The following is a 21,967-nucleotide window of genomic DNA, read 5'->3' on the forward strand; positions in this document are numbered from 1 at the left end:
ACTTAGTTAGCTTTCTTTTGGTGAAATTCTTGGTAAAAATATAGTTTTTTGACCGAGAAATTGATAAAGGATGGAGAGCATTCGCTGATTAATAGTTGACACTCATCTCAAGAATCCAAATGCGACTTATGCTGAAATCGTGAAAATGACCGGGAAATTCCGCTCTGCCGTCCGGATGGTTATAATTCGCTTCAAGGAACTCAAGACCGTTGCTTGTAAGCCAGGAAGTGACCGAATGCCTGGGATTGAAATGCTGCAGCTTTACGAGAAGTGACCCAATCTTTCAGTGCGAGATATTGGCAAAAAATGGAAATACTTTAGAGCTGGGTCCAGAAAATCAAGAAAAGGGATAGTTTAATAATATACAATGCCCAGGCTGCTCCCCATCGGACCGATAAACTGCGTCAAAGTTCTAAAACGAGGTCTAGGAAACTCAACAATCACTTTCTCAAAGGATTCCAAGGCTGTATTTTGATAGACGACAAAACCATCGTTAAATGTGATTTCAATCAATTGCCCCTGGTCAGGAATTTTACTCAGCAAAGACACATACGGGTGTGGCTAGCAAGTTCCAGTAAAAAAAGTAGGGTGAAAGGAACACCTATTGACACTTTAAGAACTCGTGTCAGGACTTATTTATTACATTTATTTAAATTAAATTAAAAGTCAAAATTTACCCAAAAATCTCGAAGCCAGAAAGTTTTTCCCTGTACAATTATACTCATCGAATCTGATACCTTTGATATCAAAAAGTATTCTGGTGATCTATTTGGGATTCGAACCTGGGGAACTTACATCATTAAACAAGCGCTGTAGCACATAAATTATTGAAGCCCTAGATTAGGTCGGAAAACATTAAAAGTAAACCAGTAATAAAGACTAAACATTTATGAGAATTAGGACAACTTCTTTTTCTCATTCACCTTAGATTTTTGTTTAGGTACTTTCTTATTCACTAGGAAATAAGTTCCAAATTCGGTAAAGAGACGTGGGGTACCCTTGAATTTAGGGAATTTTAAAATTGGGCTAGTTTCTCCTATTTTTAGATTAAACTGGACCTTATGGTAAGGGCCTTGACAGACCTGATGATTAGCTGAGAGACGGCTTAGCGTAATTATATTAGAAATAACGGTTAAATTACATTTCCATCATTTTCCACTAAAGGTGTCTACACATTGGAGCTGATTTCATCAAGAATTATTTCAAGAATTTTTTAAAGAAAAATTCATATTTTTGAAGGAATTTTTAAAGAAAAATGCCTCCACACTGGGTTTTTTATTTTCCATCAAAAATTTTTTGACAGATTGCCATCATTTCCAAGTCTCTTGCTCTTCTGACTGTTTTTCACGAAAATTTGTTGTTTCACCGCTGGAAAAAGTGAGAAAAGCGTTTGGTGAAGTTCCTTGGGATAGTATTTAGTGAATTTCTGAAGAAAATCTTCTAAATATACAAGGGAATATAGTGTTCTTCTGGAGATGTCGTTCCTAGTGGAATCCAATCCAGCCTTTGAAGGAACATTTCCTATGATTTTCCTCCAGAAATTGCACCACTTTCTTCTTTTTCGAGGTATTTCCTCCATCATTTCTTCCAAGTTTACAACAAAAGAGCTCAAAATAATTAATTTTCGTCTTGCGTCTCAACTTCGACACACAAGATCACAAAACACTTGGTGGGAAATTATGAATGATATTTGACCAACTTCACATTGGACGACTGACGGTCGATTTTCGTAATTTCGGAATATGGAACCATAACCTCAAAACATTATTTTTATTTTCATCTACAAATTGTGTGATATTCGCAGTTTGCTGTGGAGAAAAAGTTGTTTTTTTTTCGGGGTTAATCTCCTTGTAAAAAGAAGAAAGATTCAATAAAAAACTTTTTTTTAAGGATTTTACTTTAGATTTTTTTTTAATTTCTCACCACCTTTTCATGCACTACTACTCAAACTGGGAGTCCCACGGAGGAATCGAAGGCCTGTGGCTATCCAGTTCTGGTGTTCTCGAAAGGAATCAATCCCACATAGTTCCTAGTGGTTGAGAAAGTGAATGATATAAAATAAAAGATCATTCTGATGTTCTTCTGGGGGTTCAAGTGATGGCTTCTGGTAGCTTCGGACAGCTCTCGTTTGCATTGAGATTTCCTCGGTGGCTCTGGTTAGCTCTTGTTTTGATTGGTAACCAAGGCAGAGATTCCAAAGTGCCCGTAAATTTTCTCCTTTCCATCCATCTTGCAATCCATGGAGTACGAAGCTACTGTACTGTGGAACACCTCAAGACTACACAGATGGATTAACTTCCGGCAATTTCTGGAGAAAAATCACAGGAAATGTTCCTTCAAAGGCTGGGTTGGATTCCACCAGGAACGACATCTCCAGAAAAACACTATTCCCTTGCATATTTAGAAGATTTTCTTCAGAAATGCACTAAATACTATCCCAAGGAACTTCACCAAACGTTTTTCTCACTTTTTCCAGCAGAAAATAACAAATTTTCGTGAAATACAATCTTGAATCGTGATGGTTTCCTTCAAGAATTCTGTCAAGAATGACTTTGATGAAATTTATTCCAATGTGTAGCGGGTAATTTCTTTCTAAAATTTTTTGATGGAAATTACCTTCAATTGGATATGATTTTTGAAGAAATTTGTCTACACATTAGACAAATTTTCTTCAAAAATCCATCTTTTTGTCAAAAATTCTCACCAATGTGTAGGCAATTTTCTTGAAGAACACTTCTTGAAGCTCATTTTTGATAGAAATTTCTTATAATGTGTAGACACCTTAAGTCGTCTCTCGGCTTAAGTCGTAAGTGTTGTGCCTAAGGCATAAGGCTCAATTCGGTTTAAAAATAGGAGAAAAAAGCCCAATTTCAAAATTTCCTCAATTCAAAGGTGCCCCACATCCCCCTAATGATCCCAAAATGGATCAGGTCGATGCCATTTTTGAAAAGACTGCCATTGTTTTATCATTTTTCTCTATTGTTCTCTCATTAAGAATCTCGTCTGAGAATGTTTCGGAAGTAGCGGAGGGTAGGAAGTATAGGATGTCATCCTGTTAGTCTTTATTGAGAGATTTATTCTGAATTGATAGACAGAAATGCCCTGTTAGTTTTTTTTTGTAGTTCTTGTATTTGCAGCATTAGTCATCCGTTTGTATTTTTGCCCAGTATATTGCAACACGTGAACCGCCTTAGAATTATCCGCTAAATAAATATAAAAAGTTCAATATTTATCAAAGTGGAGACAATTCACGAAAGGCAATAACAATAAAATATGCTTAATATTATTCAAACAATTTTAATTTCAATTAACTTATTAATATCCCCTGCGGTATGAATCGTCATCCAAAGATAATATTGATACTTTGTATGTTCTGTATTTACGATAATTGTAATTTCTATTTTTTCTCCGTTTTTTTTTTTCTACACCATCTCTTCTTCTCCCAAGACTTCTCCTATTTTTTTCATGATTATTTTTTCTTCTCACTCTTTAAATATGAATCTGACATCAAACAGTATGAGGAGTTAGATGAAGTGAGAACGCGGGGAGAATTTGGAGAAAAATTATTGTAGAAGATTCCCATTGAAAGTTTTGTATCTCTTGGGGGCGGCAAAGTGAGTTCAAAGTGAATTCAACAGAGATTTTAGGAAATAAAAATAATAATGTAAAAATACATCAGAGAGATGAGGGAAGAGTAAGAGGTGTATTCTTTCTTAAAAGAAAAGGGAGATTTATTTTATATAGTTTATTCCGTTAAAATGTAATAAATAACATTAGGTATCGTAATAACATAATTTGTAACAATTAAACGCTTTAATGAATGGTGGAATATTGTGTGTAAGCATGCAACACCAGCCACCTTATAAGTTGCTGGTAATGGACGTTGTTTTACAAACTTTCCGAGGTCTGATTATGTTAATTCTAGCCGCACGCACAAAATACCTTCATCTTTTTTTCTTCTCTTTTTGTTCTACGTTCTTTTCTCTCACCAAAATTCATATTATTTCGGATGGGATCTTAATGGTATATTACTTCTGTGAAAACGAGCAGCACCAGGTGAGTGATAAAACAAATGGAAAATCATTTCTTTAACTATCAACGAGTATCAATTAAAAATATTAACTTGTTTTCAATAAAGGAACACAAGAATTCTATAAGAAAGAACAGAAAGAAAACTTAAATTTATGTAATTTTAAATTACCAAGGTTTCAGTAAAATATTTGTAATAAAGAGGAATGCACATAGATCGTCAAATGTAGAAAATGATTAGCCAAGACAAACACCAGAGTTGTAATTCATGACTCTTAAAAAATTACCAAACAAAAATATATAAAATTATATTAAAAAAAAATAACTAAATAGGGGTGTCAAAGCGTTCGAGGCTTTGCGAACTGCTCGAACTCCCGAGAAGGAGCTCTTCCTTATATTCCTTATCGCAATTTTTTCTGGTGCATATAAAATTATTGTCGAATTAAATTTGTCTATAAAGCACTACAAAACTATCTTTAAGTTGAAAATTGTTCAAGAAGAGGGTTTCAAAAAATTCTTATAATTAATTAATTGACCAAATCGGGTGAAAATTAGTCCTCTGACATTGAATAATTCAAAATGGCGAATTTGCCGATGATAGGTGTCTAAGAACGAAATGTTCAGCTGGATAACCTCCAAACATTATCCAAAAATAAACGAAATTGCTCAGGCCGATTTTTGACGTATTTTTGGGGGATAGGGAACACATGAAAGGGAAAGGGAAAAACTAAAGAGATTAAGTTCGAGATAATGCCATTTGAGGAGGGGTCATCGAAGACCGGAAGTTGATATCTCTTACCGTTTGAATTTTATATGGGTCAAAAACTGAAAAAAATGCGAAAAACAGTATTTTTAAAATAAAGCCATTACCGTTACTTTTCCGATCCATCACCGATTATGACCGATGCAGTCGGGTTCAGAATTACAAGATCTTTTACAAAGTTCAAATTAAAAAAAAAATGGTTGAAAATTAGGCCTGCCAGGGTAGTTGACCTTTTACCTTCAATAAAATACAAGATGGCGATTTTTCTGGTGAAAGGTGTCAAAGGACGAAATGTTCAGCTGGATTACCTCCAAAACATATCCAGAAATGAACGAAATCACATAGGGTAAGTGCTCATAATTTTGGACAGTTTCAAAATTTGGACACTTTGAGGGTAAAATTGGACACTAAAAATAAATTGATTAAAATGATGGATTTTTATTCCAATATTTGATGAAAAATGAATTCTATCTAAATATTTGTTCTTTTTGGAAGATTTTGACACTAAATACGTTAAATTTTGAATATGATTTGAGTTGAAATTGCTTTGTTGAAAATTCAGTGCGAGCAATTGCTTACGAGAAATATGACAGAACTTCGTGGCTTACTTCAGTCTTATTTAGTTTTGGTGAAGTACTAACAAAGTTTGTTCGCTGTTTTTGAGTGATATTATTGAATATTCATTGAATATTGTGTTTATTCACGCTACTGATGATTTGTACATTTGACCTGAAGTGAGATTTGCCTTGTGAATTATATTTTTCGTGTGAAAAATGGGAAATTTTTTGAGACATTCACCAGTGAGGTGATGATTCTTATTTTGGACAGGTGTTTTTCTCACGAAATTTCGTGAAGTTTTAGCTTTTGTGATGACTAGGTTGGACAAATGCCTGGAGAAACAAAGGAGCATGATCTCTACGAAAGAGATGTAGCGAGAAATGCCTTGAAAGGCTCCCGGAAAGGTCAGGGAATGAGCGAATCCGCACGTACTTGGAGTATCGAAGTCAACTCACTTTAATGAATGATATGGAAAGTTTCCGGGCTTCTGTGACATTCTACGTTTCCCTTACATGAACAGGAAGAGGACTTGGTAAGATTGGTTCATCAAATGAAGAACAATGGGCATCCTATTGAGGCGGATTAGCTGTCCAAATTTACAGCCAAGTTGGCCAAATTAATAAACAAGTTGTCCAAAATAAGAGCCAAGGTCACCTCTACTTATCAATTCATTTTTAAACGTATTAAAACTAATTTTAATAAAAATAAGACGATAAATAGCTTGCTAAGTTTCTAAACAACCCTTCTGAAAAGAGAGTAACAAGAAATGTCAATTACTATAGAAAATATCGCACTTCAAACTTGGAACTTCGATGCTTATAAGCAGACTGTCCAAAATTATAAGCACTGCCCCTAGGCCAATTTTTAGCAAAATTAGAAAAACCTCATTTTTTTGCCTATTTTTGGGGGATAGGAGACGCATTAAAGGGGAGGGGTAAGAATAAAGAGGTTGGGTTTGAGATAGGGTCATTTGAGGAGGGTCATCGAAGACCGGAAGTTGATATCTCTTACCGTTGGAATTATATATGGGTCAAAAGACTGAAAAAGCGCGAAAAACAGTATTTTTAAAAATAGTAAAATTGTTAAAATTAATAAAATTATGTTGTTTTCGTCTATGATAATATGATGGAGTCGTTGGTGTGATCCCCGACTCAACTGTCACATATTTGAGCTCAAATCCCCCCGTTTCAAATGATTGCAGCATCTAAAGGGCCATATTTCTTATACATATTATAAAATCGAATAGAAATTGTGAACCGAACAATGTACAAAATAGAAATAAAAGCCCGGTACATCAATATAAGTAAATATATAATATCTTTCAAAAATTAAATTAAGTCTTTTTATTACGTGGAAAAGAAAATTATAGAAATTATGCTTCGTTTAGCTTCGTAACCTACGTAACTCCTTAAAAGATCTAGGTTGAAGGAATGTTTTGGCATTTTTAAGAACTGTGTCATAAACTATTGGCACTTTTTGTGTATCATTTGGGGTATGAAATTTGAACATCTATCATTATAGGAAAAGAGATTAATGGTGCTAATCCATTGAAAAATAAGAAAAAAAGAGAGATCTTTCTCCTAAACAGTTAGGTCTGATTCTTTCATAATCACACCTATTTTTTTAGTACATGACTCCTTTGATGTTTGCTTTGATGCTTTCTGCATAATCGACTTTTTTTGTGTTGTTTCCTGTCACGATTGTTAGGTGGTTTTGAAACACGATGAGGACTAAGGAAAACAGTCAAGACAGCAACCAACGGAAAGAAAAGTCGATAACGTGGAGGCACATGAGAACAGACATGTACTAAAAATTCGTTCAGGAGAAGAATTTCCTCTTTTCATTTTCCATTAGAATAGCGCCATAAGGAAGCATCATCCAGTGTACGTATTTTCGCACAAACCTTCGTTGTGACGTATTTCCTTCACATTTAAAGTTGTAATATTTAATGACCTCTACACATTGGGAGCAATTTTTGTCAAAAATTGCTTTTTTGAAGGAAATTCCCTGCAGCGTTGTAGGTGGAAACGTCAAATTTCTGTTAAAAACGCAATTTTTGACGAAAATTGCTCCCAATGTGTAGACGCCTTAAGAAAGCAACGAAAATAAATCCAGTTTGAAGAACTTTATTGTATTAAGGATATTTCGGCTCCTTAACACCAAACCTTTTTTTTTAAAGCTTTAGATTTATTCATCAATCACTTAAAATTTATGATTGAAAATTTTAATATAACTATTTAAAATACTAAAAATATACGATCTTTAAACTCTTCTTTATTATTTTCTTAAACATTTTTTTACGTAGACTGAGATATTCATTTTGATTAAATGCTTTTTAAATAGATCTGACTGCCAACAAATTATACACCTACATTAAAAAAATATTTCAAAAAATCAATTTAAATTTGTGGCACAATCCTTAGATTGCATTTCCGTTGACACAGTCGGTACTTCTGGCAAAATCAAGCCTGAGAACCCTTCTTCTGGCATCTCAATATTGAATGAGGTGCATAAAAATTTAATGTGATTGTCTTGAGAATGTTGGCATTCTTTTTTTTAAAACTCAACCCTATTGCTCCTTACAGAAAATTTCCGCCTGACCCCCCTCCCCCTCCCGCTCCTACTTTCCTGGTAGAAAATGGTATAATATTGGAAAATTTAATTAAATAAAATATTTTGCATAGACACAAGAAGTTGAGGGAGATGATGGAAGAGAATTTTAAATGATTTACTTGCAAGTATTAATTGAAGGAAGTTCACTCAATTATTCAGTGACTTGGACGCAAAAGGGGTTAAACAGAGCTTTACAGAATTCATGTTGGAAGTGAACAAACATTTGGACCAAGTTTACACAACTAATGGAAATAAATAAATTACACATTGTGCTGTATACGAGAAAATGTGATAAAATAAATATCAACTCCGATATTACATCAAATGTTAAGTGTAAAATGGAATTTATATTGCTATTGTTTAATTATTTATTTTCATCTTGGAGCCATTTGAATTATCACTGATTATTCCTCCCCCAAAAACCCTTCATCAGTGTATCAGATTGCAAAGCCACATCAGAAAATCCAGAGAGAAACCAACAACACAGAATTATATGAATTTTCACTAAATAACTTATAGGAAAATTCTAATAAAATTTTAAATATTGAATTGCAAGGACATAAATTTGAGAAAATTGCAAAGTATACACGTTTGGTTGTTTTTTTTTTGGTTCGTTTTGAGAAAATGTAAAAATATATAGAGAAAAAAAAGCACCAGAAGCATGAAAATGGAACAAGTTGCGAGGAGCATTTGTCATTGGGGTGAAAATAAATTTTCCTCGCATATTTTGCATAAGGCGCCGGTCAACACTTCACGGAAATACACATATAGCATAAAAATCACACACTGTTCGCTATTGTATCCCAGAAACACTCATTTTCCGCCACATTCACCCATTTCCACTACACCGTGCTATTTTCAACCCCATGCCGTGCTTTTTTCCCATCCCAATATTCACCTCCCACTCACCGTTTGATTGTATCGTACACAAGTTGGGAAAAAATCTAGAGGGGGTAGGGGTGGTTTGACTGAGAAAGTGCGGTGAGAAAGTTACCCGCGCGAGAACCCAATGCACTCAGTAACAACAGTTGCAAAACTCAATATATAATTACATACAAGAGAGCCAATATGTATGATCTCACGCCCTTTTCTACCCCCATTTCCACCACCGTTCACACCTCCATGTTGCGTCTTCGACAAACATCGTTCCAAATGCTAGCCAACATGATTACAAAGCTCTTATGACGGACAGGAAGGCACTTGGTAGGACAACGGACGGAAAAAAAATCAAAATAAAACTTCAGAAACTTCTAAAACTAATTTAAGTTTGAACACTGGTGTCAGAAATGGGGTTTCCTTAAGTTAAGTATATCACCCTAAGAAAACCGAATAACATAGGACACTGTGATATGTTGACATAGATTTTGATTCTATTCGACATAACCTCAATAAATTTCTAAATTAACTTCGTAAGCAATTTCTATAATTAGATTAAGGAAATGCACTCCCTTAGGATACGCGAAGGAGTGTGATCCTCTGGTGACAGGAAAACTCAGATGTTTTCGCCATAACTTTCAGCGTTTATGAATGTCTTCCTGAGTGGCTAAAATAGCTCAACACCGCGTTGATACCTTGAAATCTTTGACAAAGACCGTCTGTCTTTTCCTGTCCTGAAAGGATTACACCCTGATCTGACGCATCCGGATTAATTTCGATTATATATCTGGCGGAGTTGTATGCAGTTGCAGCTCTCCCAGTTTGAAAATTCGTTCTTGCGACTGCGTCTGGATTAAGTTTCCGGCCTGAGTTTATTTGGCTGCTAGAAAAATCAGTGTTATACCAGAATCCTATCAATGACAACCTCTACCTACACTATACACCATATACGAAGAGTTTCGATTAAGTGATAATTCAAATACGAAAAAAATATTTTAAAGTTGTATTTACTTTGTAAGCTTAACCATGGGGCAGATTTAAGCATACATGGTTTACAAAATGTACTTTTGTAATCGCAAATTTTAATCTGGGAATTGTTAGCGTATCTAATGAATTGTTAGCGCGTTTTCTATGCGCAAGAGGTAAGTATTCTCAAAGGAGAACATCGTTAAACAAACTCCAAACTTTAAGTTTGGAGTTGAATATTTGAAACTGAAAATAAGGAAGGAAATACAAATGTTAGGCGCTATTTTGCTATAAGGTGGAAAATCTGTACAACAAAAACTGTGTCTAGTTCTATATTAACCCATTCAGCCAATGTACCAGAAGTACTTGAAATAGAATGTTCAGATTTTGGGATTAGTTTCCTACAGATTAATATAGATGATTTTTTTGAAAAGAATTTTTACTTCCCGTCTCACAGGGTAAGGAGGACCCAACGTTGAGCCATTAATTAACACCCAGCTTTAGGCATTATTTTAGCCCTGATCGGCAAGATCCGAGTGGTAGGCACAAATTAAGGACTGAATTTTGCCACGTACATCAATGGCGGTGGAATGAAACTGTCAATTTCACATCCTGATTTCACCTTCAAATTTTATATAAATGATAGAAGCTACAAAGATAGGGATATGCTTTATTTAACCAGGATGAACGATTTAACACTTTAGAAAAGCAAAAAGAATTCTGAAAAAATTGTCTCCTAAAAAATACCCTCGAAAGGAAATAAAAACGCGTATTTTAACATTGGAAATTTGTTTATATTTACCACGACACTTTTCTCTACACGAAACGCACTCACGCACATTTATTATTATTAAAAAAAAACACTAAAATTACTGAGAATCTTTGCGAGAATTTTAAAAAACAAATAAAATGTTTTGGAAAATATTCCATCTTGTCACTGACAGCCGAGCAACACGGCCGGCAACATAATTTTCGTAGTTCCGCTGCTCACCACCATGAACACAAAACAGTGTCCTTCACATATATTTGGTAAGGGGTATTTTGTATGGGAGCTTCTTAAAAGTAAGGCATGAAAGATAGGGGTTAATTGAGGCTATAATCCACGCTTACCTGGTCAGACGGGTTATTATGATGGCGCGGGGAGCCGCTCACAAAACACACGTTTTAACGGTCACTGAATTTAAATTCTGTGCATTAATTCATTACGAACTCTATTGATTCAGATAGAGTAACTATCCAAGAAAACAAATTGGCAACTAGAATTCAAATCAGGAAAGAGGAGAGAGGCTAATTTTAACAAATTCGACGGGATGTCGTCCACCATTTTGAGCAGAAATTTTGCATAATCATCCGCGAAGCAAGAAAACAATAACAAAATGTATTTTCATCTCTGTATGACTATTTTTCCCAAATAACTAAAGAACGAAAGTTACTAAAAATTCATTCCCGACAGCAATTCAGATAAAAATTGTCCAAAAATAAATCATCTAAAATCACTCAATTTGCGTATGATGTATAATACCATGGTAAGGAATTTGTTAAGTACTACTTTAAGTACTACACGCACGTTCCATTCATACGTAAATAGTTTTCAATCATTCAGTTTTCAAATTTAGGAAAAAAAAATATTAAAAGTCAAAACTAAACGATTTGATAGTTAATTGTGATACAAAATGAAAGGTAAACTCGTTACGAAGAAAATTGTGTTGTCCTTCAACAGATAATAAACTTAGACAGCACAAAATATAGAAAACGTGAGAATGATTCAAAAAATCTAAATGCCATATTATCCTTCAATCAGCCAGATAATAGAGTTCCAGTCAAAGTCCCGAAAGCCAAAATCTTTGAAGAGGCCTAAACTCCGAAAACCAAAATTTCGGATGAGTTGAAAGTCCTAAAACCAAAATCCTGAAAAGTCGAAATCCCGAAAAGCCAAAATCACGAAAATCCAAAACCCGGAAAAAGCGAAAATCACGAAAGGGCTATAATCCCGAATGACAAAATCCCCAAAGTATAAACCCGAATTCTTAATAGTGTTATAGCTACTGCCACGATTGCATCCGCGCTTGCTAGAGACAAGAGAAAAATTTCTGTGTTTTGGGAAATTATTCCACACATCATCCTTCCCGTATAATTTCGTAGCTTTCAGGATTTCGACTGGCATGAAATCCAATGTTAGGTGGAAAGGACTTGATCAAAACCCCGAAAGCTAAAATTCCGAATGTCAGAATTCCGAAAGGCCAAAATCTCGGAAAAGCGATAATCTCCAAAGGGCTAAAACGGCTAAAATATCAAAAAGCCAAAATCCTGAAAAAGCAAAGCTCCCAAAAATCAAAATCATAAACGCCAAAATCCGAAATTCTTAAAAGTGTCATAGCTACCTCCATGATTGTACTCGCGCTTCCTAGGGGCAAAGGGAAATTTTCTGTGTTTTAAGAAATTAGGGTAAGTGAGCCAAATTTCAGCATAGTTGCATGCAAGCGTCTAAGTCTCAAGTTTGAAATGTAATATTTTAAATTCAAATTGATTTTTTTTATTCTTTCTTCCTAAAGAGTGTTGCTTGGAACCCTTGGAACCTTGTAAAGAGTTTACCGTCTTTATTTTCTTTCATAGTTCCTTGCCCTTCGAGAATTCTTCCAATATCTTTTTAACGTCATCTCGTTTGTCGAAGCTACATTTTTTGTTATTCTTTTGCATTGTATAATCTCTAGAGTACGTAAAATCTTAAAGTTCATGGAAATTCGAGGAACAAGATGGCCGAAATTGCAAGCTGGCCGGAATTTGACACACTTACCCTATTACAAATATTATTTTTCGTATAAATTCGTCCATTTTGAGATCTAGACCATTCCGAATTTTAACTTTCGAAATTTTGGCTTTTCAGGATTTTGGTTTATCCGGATTTTTGCCTATTTAGGGTTTTCGCCCATTCCGGATATTGGACCATTCAGGATTTCTATTAATGAGTAATTAAGAAGACCTGTCCTAGTACAGGCCAACGTAAATAAAGAATTACACTAATACATAAAGCTTTGTAAAATACTACGTTTCACAAGGAGAAAGCCTTATCTCATATGTTTTGACAGTTAAACGACTCGGTTTATCCATAGAAACATTGCAAAACTATGTTAAAAACCATAAAGACCATTTCACAAATTTTAATATTTTATAAAATTTTTTTTTGTTAAGTACAGAATGAATTTGAGATGAGGTACAAAATATGAAGTATAAAAAGTTAAATATTAACTAAATATTAGACGATTATTCTACTACAATTTATTTTTCTAGCTCACAAGAAATTTTCCAGTCACGTAATTGATTTTTTTTTTAAATTGGAAGTCACAAGCTTTTAGCACAAGAATAAAATATATGTATATATTTATTGAGTAAGCTCCATCAATACACCCCTGGTGTAAGTACAGAGAGTAAATGAGGAGTACAGTCTGAATGCACAACTAAGGGCAAAAAGCTCTCAAGCTGGAGAAGGGTGAGTTTCCCCCGGTTTTTATTTATTTTCTTCAGAAATATTTTTAATTACAAAACTACAATAAATTATTGGCTTCTAGGAGAGGGTGAGACATGGTTGAATTGCTACACATAATACCAAAAATAATATACGATAAGCTCTAAGTGCAGGAGTTGTTGAGCTTTCTCGCCCTTCCAAATTATTTTCACCCCTTCATGGACTATTCGCATTTATTCTTTATTTGCTCAGCATTTTTTTTTATTGCGGCGCCAGAAAAAAAGTCCATTTAAAAAGAGGGGACGAAACAGGACTGTGAAAGTATTTCTGAATGTTTAATATTGAAGATTGAAAATGTATTAGATTTATACATTACACATTATACCGCTTACTCTGTAAATCTATATAGAAAGGCATTTGAGTAATTTAAGTAAAGTAATAATAATAACTCTTGCAAGGTGCTTTAATATGCACTAAAGAGTTCCCAGCAGTGTAAAATTCTTCCACCCAATCATCAGCTGTCCATTTGAAAATGTATTAACTTTCAGCAAAATGAATGGCACAGAAGTTGAATGAGCGTGTTTATTACTTAACTTTTATGCTTTGCGAACTTGTTCAAAATGTTTCAATATTTGCAACATTGTTGCCTTTAACTAAATAAGTTTTATGATTATTTTTAAAGACAGCAGAATATTATTATACCCATTTATTTTATATCTTGCTCTTTGCTCAATTTCATAACTCAAGAAGCATTTAATATTTCTAATTGGACTTTTGCACGAATCGACAGAAAAAAAAGAATACACACACCTTGCACCAGCTATAAAACATTAAATGATGGACCATATATTTGCATCATGAATAATTTATTATATATTATATGTTCAAGAGTAAATTCTTGATAAAAATATTGCAAATTCCTCTCTTTTAGTAAAATAATGCAAAAGGAAACATTTATTATTATATTTACTTAAAGATCGCACCAGCTCTCTGTAAAGTGTTCAATTTACACTACAATATCAATTAAAAATAACTTAAATAAGCTATTAAAATATTATTTTCTTCTTCATCTTCCCACGTTCTAACTTCTAAAACATCCATCATCAATACATATTCAATAACTTTTTACTTTTAACATATGTGCCTCTTGAAAATTTCTCAGTAAATCGAATTGTCAAACATTACCTGGTCAAAAAAAAACTATTTTAAAAAAGAGTAAATTTTTAATTAAAAAATAAATGAATTAAGTTATCTAAATGAAGTTCGGACCAACATTGAAGGTTCGATTACCATACAAAAGTAGCAAAAACATTTTTGGTCAGTAAATGATAAATTAAAAAAATTCTAATTGGTCAGTAAAAATTGAAATGGTTAATAACTTCTTAATTTTACTTTTGTCAATATTTTATTTCATTACTTACTAAATTTAATTTTACTGCTTGAACTCCACAGAGATTGCAGCATTAGATTTTAGAAAGAAACATAAAGAAACTGTGCCAAATTTCGGTCAGCTTAAAATTTCGGCCACTTTAAATTTAACTTCGAAAAAAAAACTCAATTAATATAAATTATGAATTTAGGGTAACAGTACCAAATTTCGGCCAGCTTGCAATTTCGGCCATTTCCTTTGTCCCTTAAACTTCGAAGAACTTTTAGTTTTTGCGTATTGTCCAGATTATACAATGCAAGAACTACACAAAAATGTCGCTTCGACGCACAAGATTATGTGAAAAAGACTTTGGGAAAATTCCGGAATTCCCCTACTGAGGACTTGGCGTAGATGCAAAAACACAAGTACGTGCTTGTAGCTAATTAAGAAATTCTCAGTAAATTTTAGAGACTAAACGTTGAGAGATAACAGTTAGCGTCTTCAGACGGCCCCCTCCAAAAAGATTGTAAAAAATCTCAGCTAAAAATATTGTAAAAGACTGAATTCTTTTTTCGATCGCATCCTTACAATAACTTAAAGCAATTACAATAAATTTTCTTTTTAACAAATTTTCTTTTATTAAACTTTGAACATTGAATGGCATCCCTGAACTGTAAAAAACTATATTTTTCTCTTCAAATATTATATATGCATTAGTATTATTCTTCCTCTTCTCTCTCCATTAGATTTTCAATTGCGGTTCGATTTGTTTAACACATCAGCTCCCCCCTTCCCCCATTTAATGTGTTGGGGCATCATCGATAGCAGAAAGAGTGAGGAAAAAAATCTCCACATTATTTAAATTACTCCTTTGAAATAAATTTGATGAATAAATAAATCAACGAATATGCTTTTAAATTCATAAACAACGTCTTTGGTATTACTTTTTTCTTAACATTTCTGTATACAATACAGCATTCTTGTTTTTTATTGGTGAAGAAAACTTCTTTCATACACTTTCACTAGTTCCGTCTTCATCATAGCTCAGAGGCAAAAACTCTTATGTTATTGTATTCTTTTCATCATGAGCTTTTCATAGATATTTATTTCTGTTAGTATGGTTATTATAGAATAAATGTTACTTTGAGATGATATTCCTTTTGAGAGGATGAATCACTAATATTTCATCTAATTAAAACAAATTCTAGTGATTCAGGGTCACTGCCAAACAAATAAATACTTCACATTTTATCTGAGTTGAAAAAGAAAAAAATACAATTTTCATTGTCTCTAAATTAATATTTCTCTAAAATGATATCATCAAAAACACTTTTAGAAGCAGATGGAGAGGGTCTTAAAATGAGATGATGTATAGATAAATATCGGTAGATTATGCGTCAAATCCACGTGGTTTATTTCTTTTCCATTCTCCAATAAAAAAAAATAACATAAGAGAGTGACTTGCAAGAGGCAATATCTCATCGCAACAGAAAAAGTTAATTTATTTTACGAGTTATCCACTCAAGAAATTTTTTCGGGACATTTAGGTGATAAAAATTTCCAAGGTGCTCCTAATAATATTTTGATATAAATAATCTCTATATAATGTTGCGCACAAAAACACCATATAAACCACGACAAACATACGTGAGTAAAAAAATAAGTATTACGGTATTTTATTTAGTTAATCATCTATATGGTGAAAAAATATACTTTTTTGATATCGCGCCGATGAAAAAAAAAACATTTTATTTGTCTTCATATCAGTTCACCTCAAAATTCTTTGATAAATTCCTGGAACATGCGACCAATTTCTGAGTACACTCTACTGAACTTTCTTATCATTGGTTCGAATGATTTATTTGTTCTCCCAATCAATTTTCGTTAAATGTTTAGGGAAATATTATGTATCAATTTATATTCTATATATAATATATACTTTTGGGTACATTATGATATACATGAAGGCAAAGGTAGATTTAAAGATATGAAAAAGAAGTCCATATGTAATCCAAGAGTGAAGCTAATTTTTACAACTTTCTGATAAAAGAAAAATATTACAAAATGTCACATACTTTTCAAGAGTGAGACATATAATCTTTTAAACTTGTAGATATTGTAAATTAGATGAAACGATTAAATTTGAGAAAAAAAAACTAGCCAAAAAAATCCCATAGTTCCAACAAATGCATTCTGAAAAACTTTCCGCCATCATTCGATACAAGGAAAATCTATGGGCTATTCGCAAAACTTCCCTAAAAATTTCTCGCTTGTAGCCACAGAAAATGCATCAGCAAGATATTTGCATGGAAGCCGAGAGTTGCGAATGAAAACTGAAATAAATGAAACAGAAAGCAATCAATCAGTTACTGATTGGAAAATAAACTCCGCCCATTGATCAAAACCACCAGCAATAGCCACAACTATATACTTTTTTTTCATTTAATATCGCCCCTGTTTTTTTTCTTCTACCTCTAGCTAATATATGCATCAAGAGTGTAATTTCTATATACCTGTCTCGGTGTCTACATCTCACAATCGAATTCACAAAGTCATAAAGGGAGAGAAAAATATTTCAAATTTCATCTTAAAACTTTAAAATATGACAAATAAAATTAAATTTTGTAGAAAACTCTATTTGTCTTCTAAACGAATAAATTTGAATTATTAAGTGTTTCCGGCATTACCGACAGGAGCTTAAGTGTAATTGAGTTCTAATGTACGATACATTTCATCGGAATGTACCTTCTATTACTAAAGACTTAGGGCAACATTCCTCCCCATTCTCATTTTCATATTAAGCATTGAAAATTGATCAAATTTTTTTTAATTTAAGAGTTTTATCGTTTGCATGATATGCAGAAAGGAAATAGGGAGCAGTGGGGCACCTTGGAATTGGTGCAGTTTTAAAGTTGGGCTTTTTTCTCCTATTTTTAAATAGAATTGAACCATATCGTAAAATAATTTAGCTTTGCAATTGGTTTGTGTCATGATAAAGTCTAGTTCCATTTAAAAGTAGGAGAAAAAAGCCCAATTTCAATGCTACCCCACTTCCCCCTACTATGAGTAATTTTCTTCAATTATTTTTTTTTGTATTTTGGACGAAATACGAATAAAGATAATTTATATTCGTTCATAAAATAATATAGTTATATCGCGCTTCAACAATTTGAGTGACATTTTGACGATTATTCGATTTTTCGATTAATAGAGAATTGATTAAGAATTTTGTGAACTGCCCCGTTTTATTTTAAAAGATTGTACTGACAATTTTCCACAACCTTTGAATTTCCAAACCCTTGTTTGCTGTCTAAGTGATATTTTCAAGATTTTCTTAAAAAGATTTGTAAAATTGTGGCACCTTTACATAGTATTGATACACACAACTTAGATAACGATGACAAGATAACAATTAGGCACAAACATAAAGTTTTCTTTGTAAAAATTTATTTAAAAAAATATTCTTGAATTATTCTATCCAATGTGTCACATTTGTGACAAATCCGAATCATTCCTTAGAAGTTTTAAGTATCATAGTAAAAATAATAATAGTAAAATAATGTTGGCACAACGTTCCACAGAGAAACTTAGACCTTCTTGCAAGGAAAGATCGGGACATCCAGTACTGTTTTTTTCTTATACAGGGATGGGGTTATCAGTCCTATGCCACGTGGAATCAAGTGCAGTGAAGTTCACTGAATGCAATTCGAACATTCGAACACCTTTAACGCAAGAAAAATTCCTGGTGACCTAAAGGGGATTCGAACCCGGGACATTTGCAACATAGAGTGAATTCTCTACCTCTTGACCCATTGAGTGCCCTATACACGGTAAAAAATTTCGGAACATATTTGTTCTAAAAATTAGCTCGTCCACGGACACTATAATTTTTGGCACAATCTTGTTCATTTTACGAGACTCAAAAAGATACCCAATATTGAATTTGTTCCAAAAAATAGCTCGTCTAGTATAAAATCGTATCCCTTCTCTCACACTCAGTCACCCGTCACCAAAACGAGGAGGACGCCAAATCTATGGCAATTTTCGTGCTACATGGTTTCATTTTTTTAATTCGAGATTCCCTTCCACTCCTGCTGCCAGCATTCGCATTTAATTTCCTCACGCACGCGTCTGTATAAAACACTCTCAAGCTGATTTTTATTTGATGTTCCTTATGAACTTTCGCCACCGAAATCCATCTCGACTGAAGTATAGGCCTTAACTGTAAAACGAAATCACTTACACGAATTTGTTCCCGACAATGGGAACAAAAAGGACCTGGACCTCCTGTAGTCTTATATTCATGTATTTTTAAAATTTTGCGACATTGCGTGGGATCACTCTCCATATTTTTCATTCAATTGATGTTTCGAAAAGCACCTATAAACGCCGAAAGCAAAATTTTATAATTTTTACCACTGACGCTGACGTAGCAAAAATTTCGTAAATTCTCGTAAATCAAACCCAGCTTGATCCTTAAAATTTAGGGCTGATCCCAGAGTATATCGACACCATTCCTGCTTTTTCGGGCTGATCTAAACTGATACCTATGTATATTTTGGGATTTACTAGCTCCAAACCTACTGTGAATCTAAATTACATTATGATAAGGTCCAATTCGATTTAAAAGTAGGAGAGATAATCTATTAAAATGTGCACCATTTCAAAGGTGCTCCATTTGCTCCTAGTGTCCTATAGTCTAAAAGCGAAAATTGTCCTAAATACTGAGAGTATTTTCAAGTTTCCTCTAACATCATGCGTCACTTGTAAAAAATTCCACTTAAAATATAATTAATAATTATTAAAATATGACAAACTATAATTTAATGTTGTAGAGTTTCTACCTTAAAACACGCAGATGCTACATTTGCCACTCAAATCGCAAAAGTGCGATATAATATTTGTCCAAAATTAATATTTATTTAAGGTGTTGCTATATCTGATATCAAGGAATTGATCATCCCTCTGAATAGACGCAGTTTGTTGTATCATATAAACTATTTAACCTACGATAATATCCCACAAAGGAAATGTTTATATGGATAAAAAAATCATGCTAAAAAGTTCTAGTTCTGAGATTTAATCTTAGCTTCTAGGGCTTGGTATAGTTTACAATTGCTGTGTTATTAAGCTTCAATGGTTCAAACAGCAATGGACTATATTCCTGAATGACCCAGAAGTATTTCGGGTCTTATGGATCCCATTTCAACGATAAAGTATCACACTACCCAAAATGTTGTTCATTTCACAAACTTTTATTTTACAGTGTGTCGTTTTTTTTTAGTTTACCGGTTTACAAATGATTTGAAACGACTTCTTAATCTCTTAAAAAACGTATAAAAAGGCTGTGGATAAATACAATTGAGCTTCGGATAAAAAGTAGTCATTGATGCCATTTACACCGCCGCATTGGATTGAGATTGAATTGTCCCAAAATTGGATTTTCGGACAATTCAGTTTGAATCTAATGCGACAATCTAAATGACTTCAATGAAACCGTTTAGATTGCGGCCTTTGATTGAGACTTAATGATCCAAAATCTGATTTTGGAATAATTCAAACCCAATCTAATGCGGTGATATAAATAGCCTCATTGGTTTACAAGTGTTATTCATTACAGGTTACGAACCGATTGGGATCTGTTCGAACTAGGCAGAATATCCAAAAGTTTTACAACGAATTCAAATTTATTCAAATCGTTTGAAGAAATATTGTTTATAAAGTTCTTGAACCTTTGAATTAGAAAAATCGAAAAAATCTTCTAAGGAGTGATTCGATGATACTGTCTTAAAAATTACATTACCTACCTAGGGAACCCCTAAAAACAAATCGAGAAATCCGGAAAAAATAATATTTTGGCGGAAAGGGGAAGAGGCACGGAGGAAATCTAAATCTAAAGGCATTTAATGGTCTTTGAGTCGTTAGTCGTTATACGTGCTGGTAATCCGAAAACCCCAAGCCTCTATCTTTTAGCGCTTAATCCTTTAGCCTTTTACATACAAAGATCAGACGAATCAAGTGGATAAACGGGCAAATAACGTAAGGACCTTGACAGACTTGAGGATCAGCCGAGAGACGGCTTAGCGTAATCATATTCGAAATAATGGTTAAACCACATTTCTATCATTTTCCACTAAGCCGTTTCTCGGCATAAATCCTAAGTGTGTCAAGGTCCTAACAGCATTACTCAGAATCTTCGGAAACATGAAGATACGTCGTGAAAATAGATCCTCGAAAGTTGAAAGATGAAAACTGCTCTCTTGGTTAGAGATTAAACAGTAAGAGTCCCAGACTTCAACTGCCTATAACCTCGTCTTCAAAGGACTTACATGTGATCGTTCCGTAATAGTAAACCGAATACCTATTACTCCAAATTAATTATTTTGCCGTAAGGGAGAAACATAGAATAACATAGAAAATTAAAATAAACGAGTAATTGAAGATGTAAAATTAACGAAAAACGTCTCTTTGCCTTTTAGATCAAGACTTCTTGCCAACTTCTAGTCTATACCAAATATTCCAACAATGTTGCACACTTCTCAACGCTAGACCATTGTCCTAATCGATTGGATTCGGAAATGGAGCAAAAACGTCGAATAAGTTAATCCATTGCATAATTGGCAGTATAATAAAAGTTCATGGTGTGGCCAGAGAAAGAAACATATTTTGGGTAAAATGTTGGCAGTTGGAAATTGTATAGAGAATTGGAGGAAATATAATTTGATTATTGTAAACTAATGGGGAGACAATAGAAGCCAGTTACACACCGAAATCACATGTTATTGAGAAAATGCAACAAAAAGCGAGGGTGGATCGAGAGCCTCAAATTAGGTTGAATGTTATAGGGGTGAAAGAGGAAATGTTAGAGAGGGAGGATGGAGAAAGGGCATAAACCATGCAACTTGCAAACCACACCATCTCATACCACTTTCCAAGCTCCTTCGTATTACTCCAACTTTCATGTTCTCTTGCTCCTCCATCCGGTAGCATATTTTACATTATATCTATATGTAGATATAGCACCGAAGAAACTAATACAATCCCCCCATATCAATTCCATTACACCACTACTATAAATGATTACTTATTGGAGATAGTAAACTAACTCATTTACGACTCAGAGGACACACTCTCGATTATTGTTAGGGGATCGCCACTATATTTGACACTCTATATACACTCCTATATGTATTTGGACAGATAAATGGATGGTCGAAGGCGTTTGTCACCTTGTTATCAATAGAATATGGTTGCCCAGCTATTAATTTGCCTAAATTCACAAGGGTGAAGATTCTAAGAGTGTCCCTCCTTTTCATAAAATAGTTTAAAC

At 33.6% G+C, this 21,967-nt stretch overlaps 1 protein-coding gene across 2 annotated transcripts in view; it reads right to left on the reverse strand.

Moving 5' to 3' along the window:
- The window catches only part of LOC129803884 (protein bric-a-brac 1-like), a 372,561-nt gene that overhangs the window by 294,980 nt on the left and 55,614 nt on the right, over nucleotides 1-21,967 (reverse strand). The window lies entirely within an intron of this gene.

The sequence above is a fragment of the Phlebotomus papatasi genome, chromosome 2 (genome assembly GCF_024763615.1).
Source record: "Phlebotomus papatasi isolate M1 chromosome 2, Ppap_2.1, whole genome shotgun sequence".
NCBI classification, from domain to species: Eukaryota; Metazoa; Arthropoda; class Insecta; order Diptera; family Psychodidae; genus Phlebotomus; species Phlebotomus papatasi.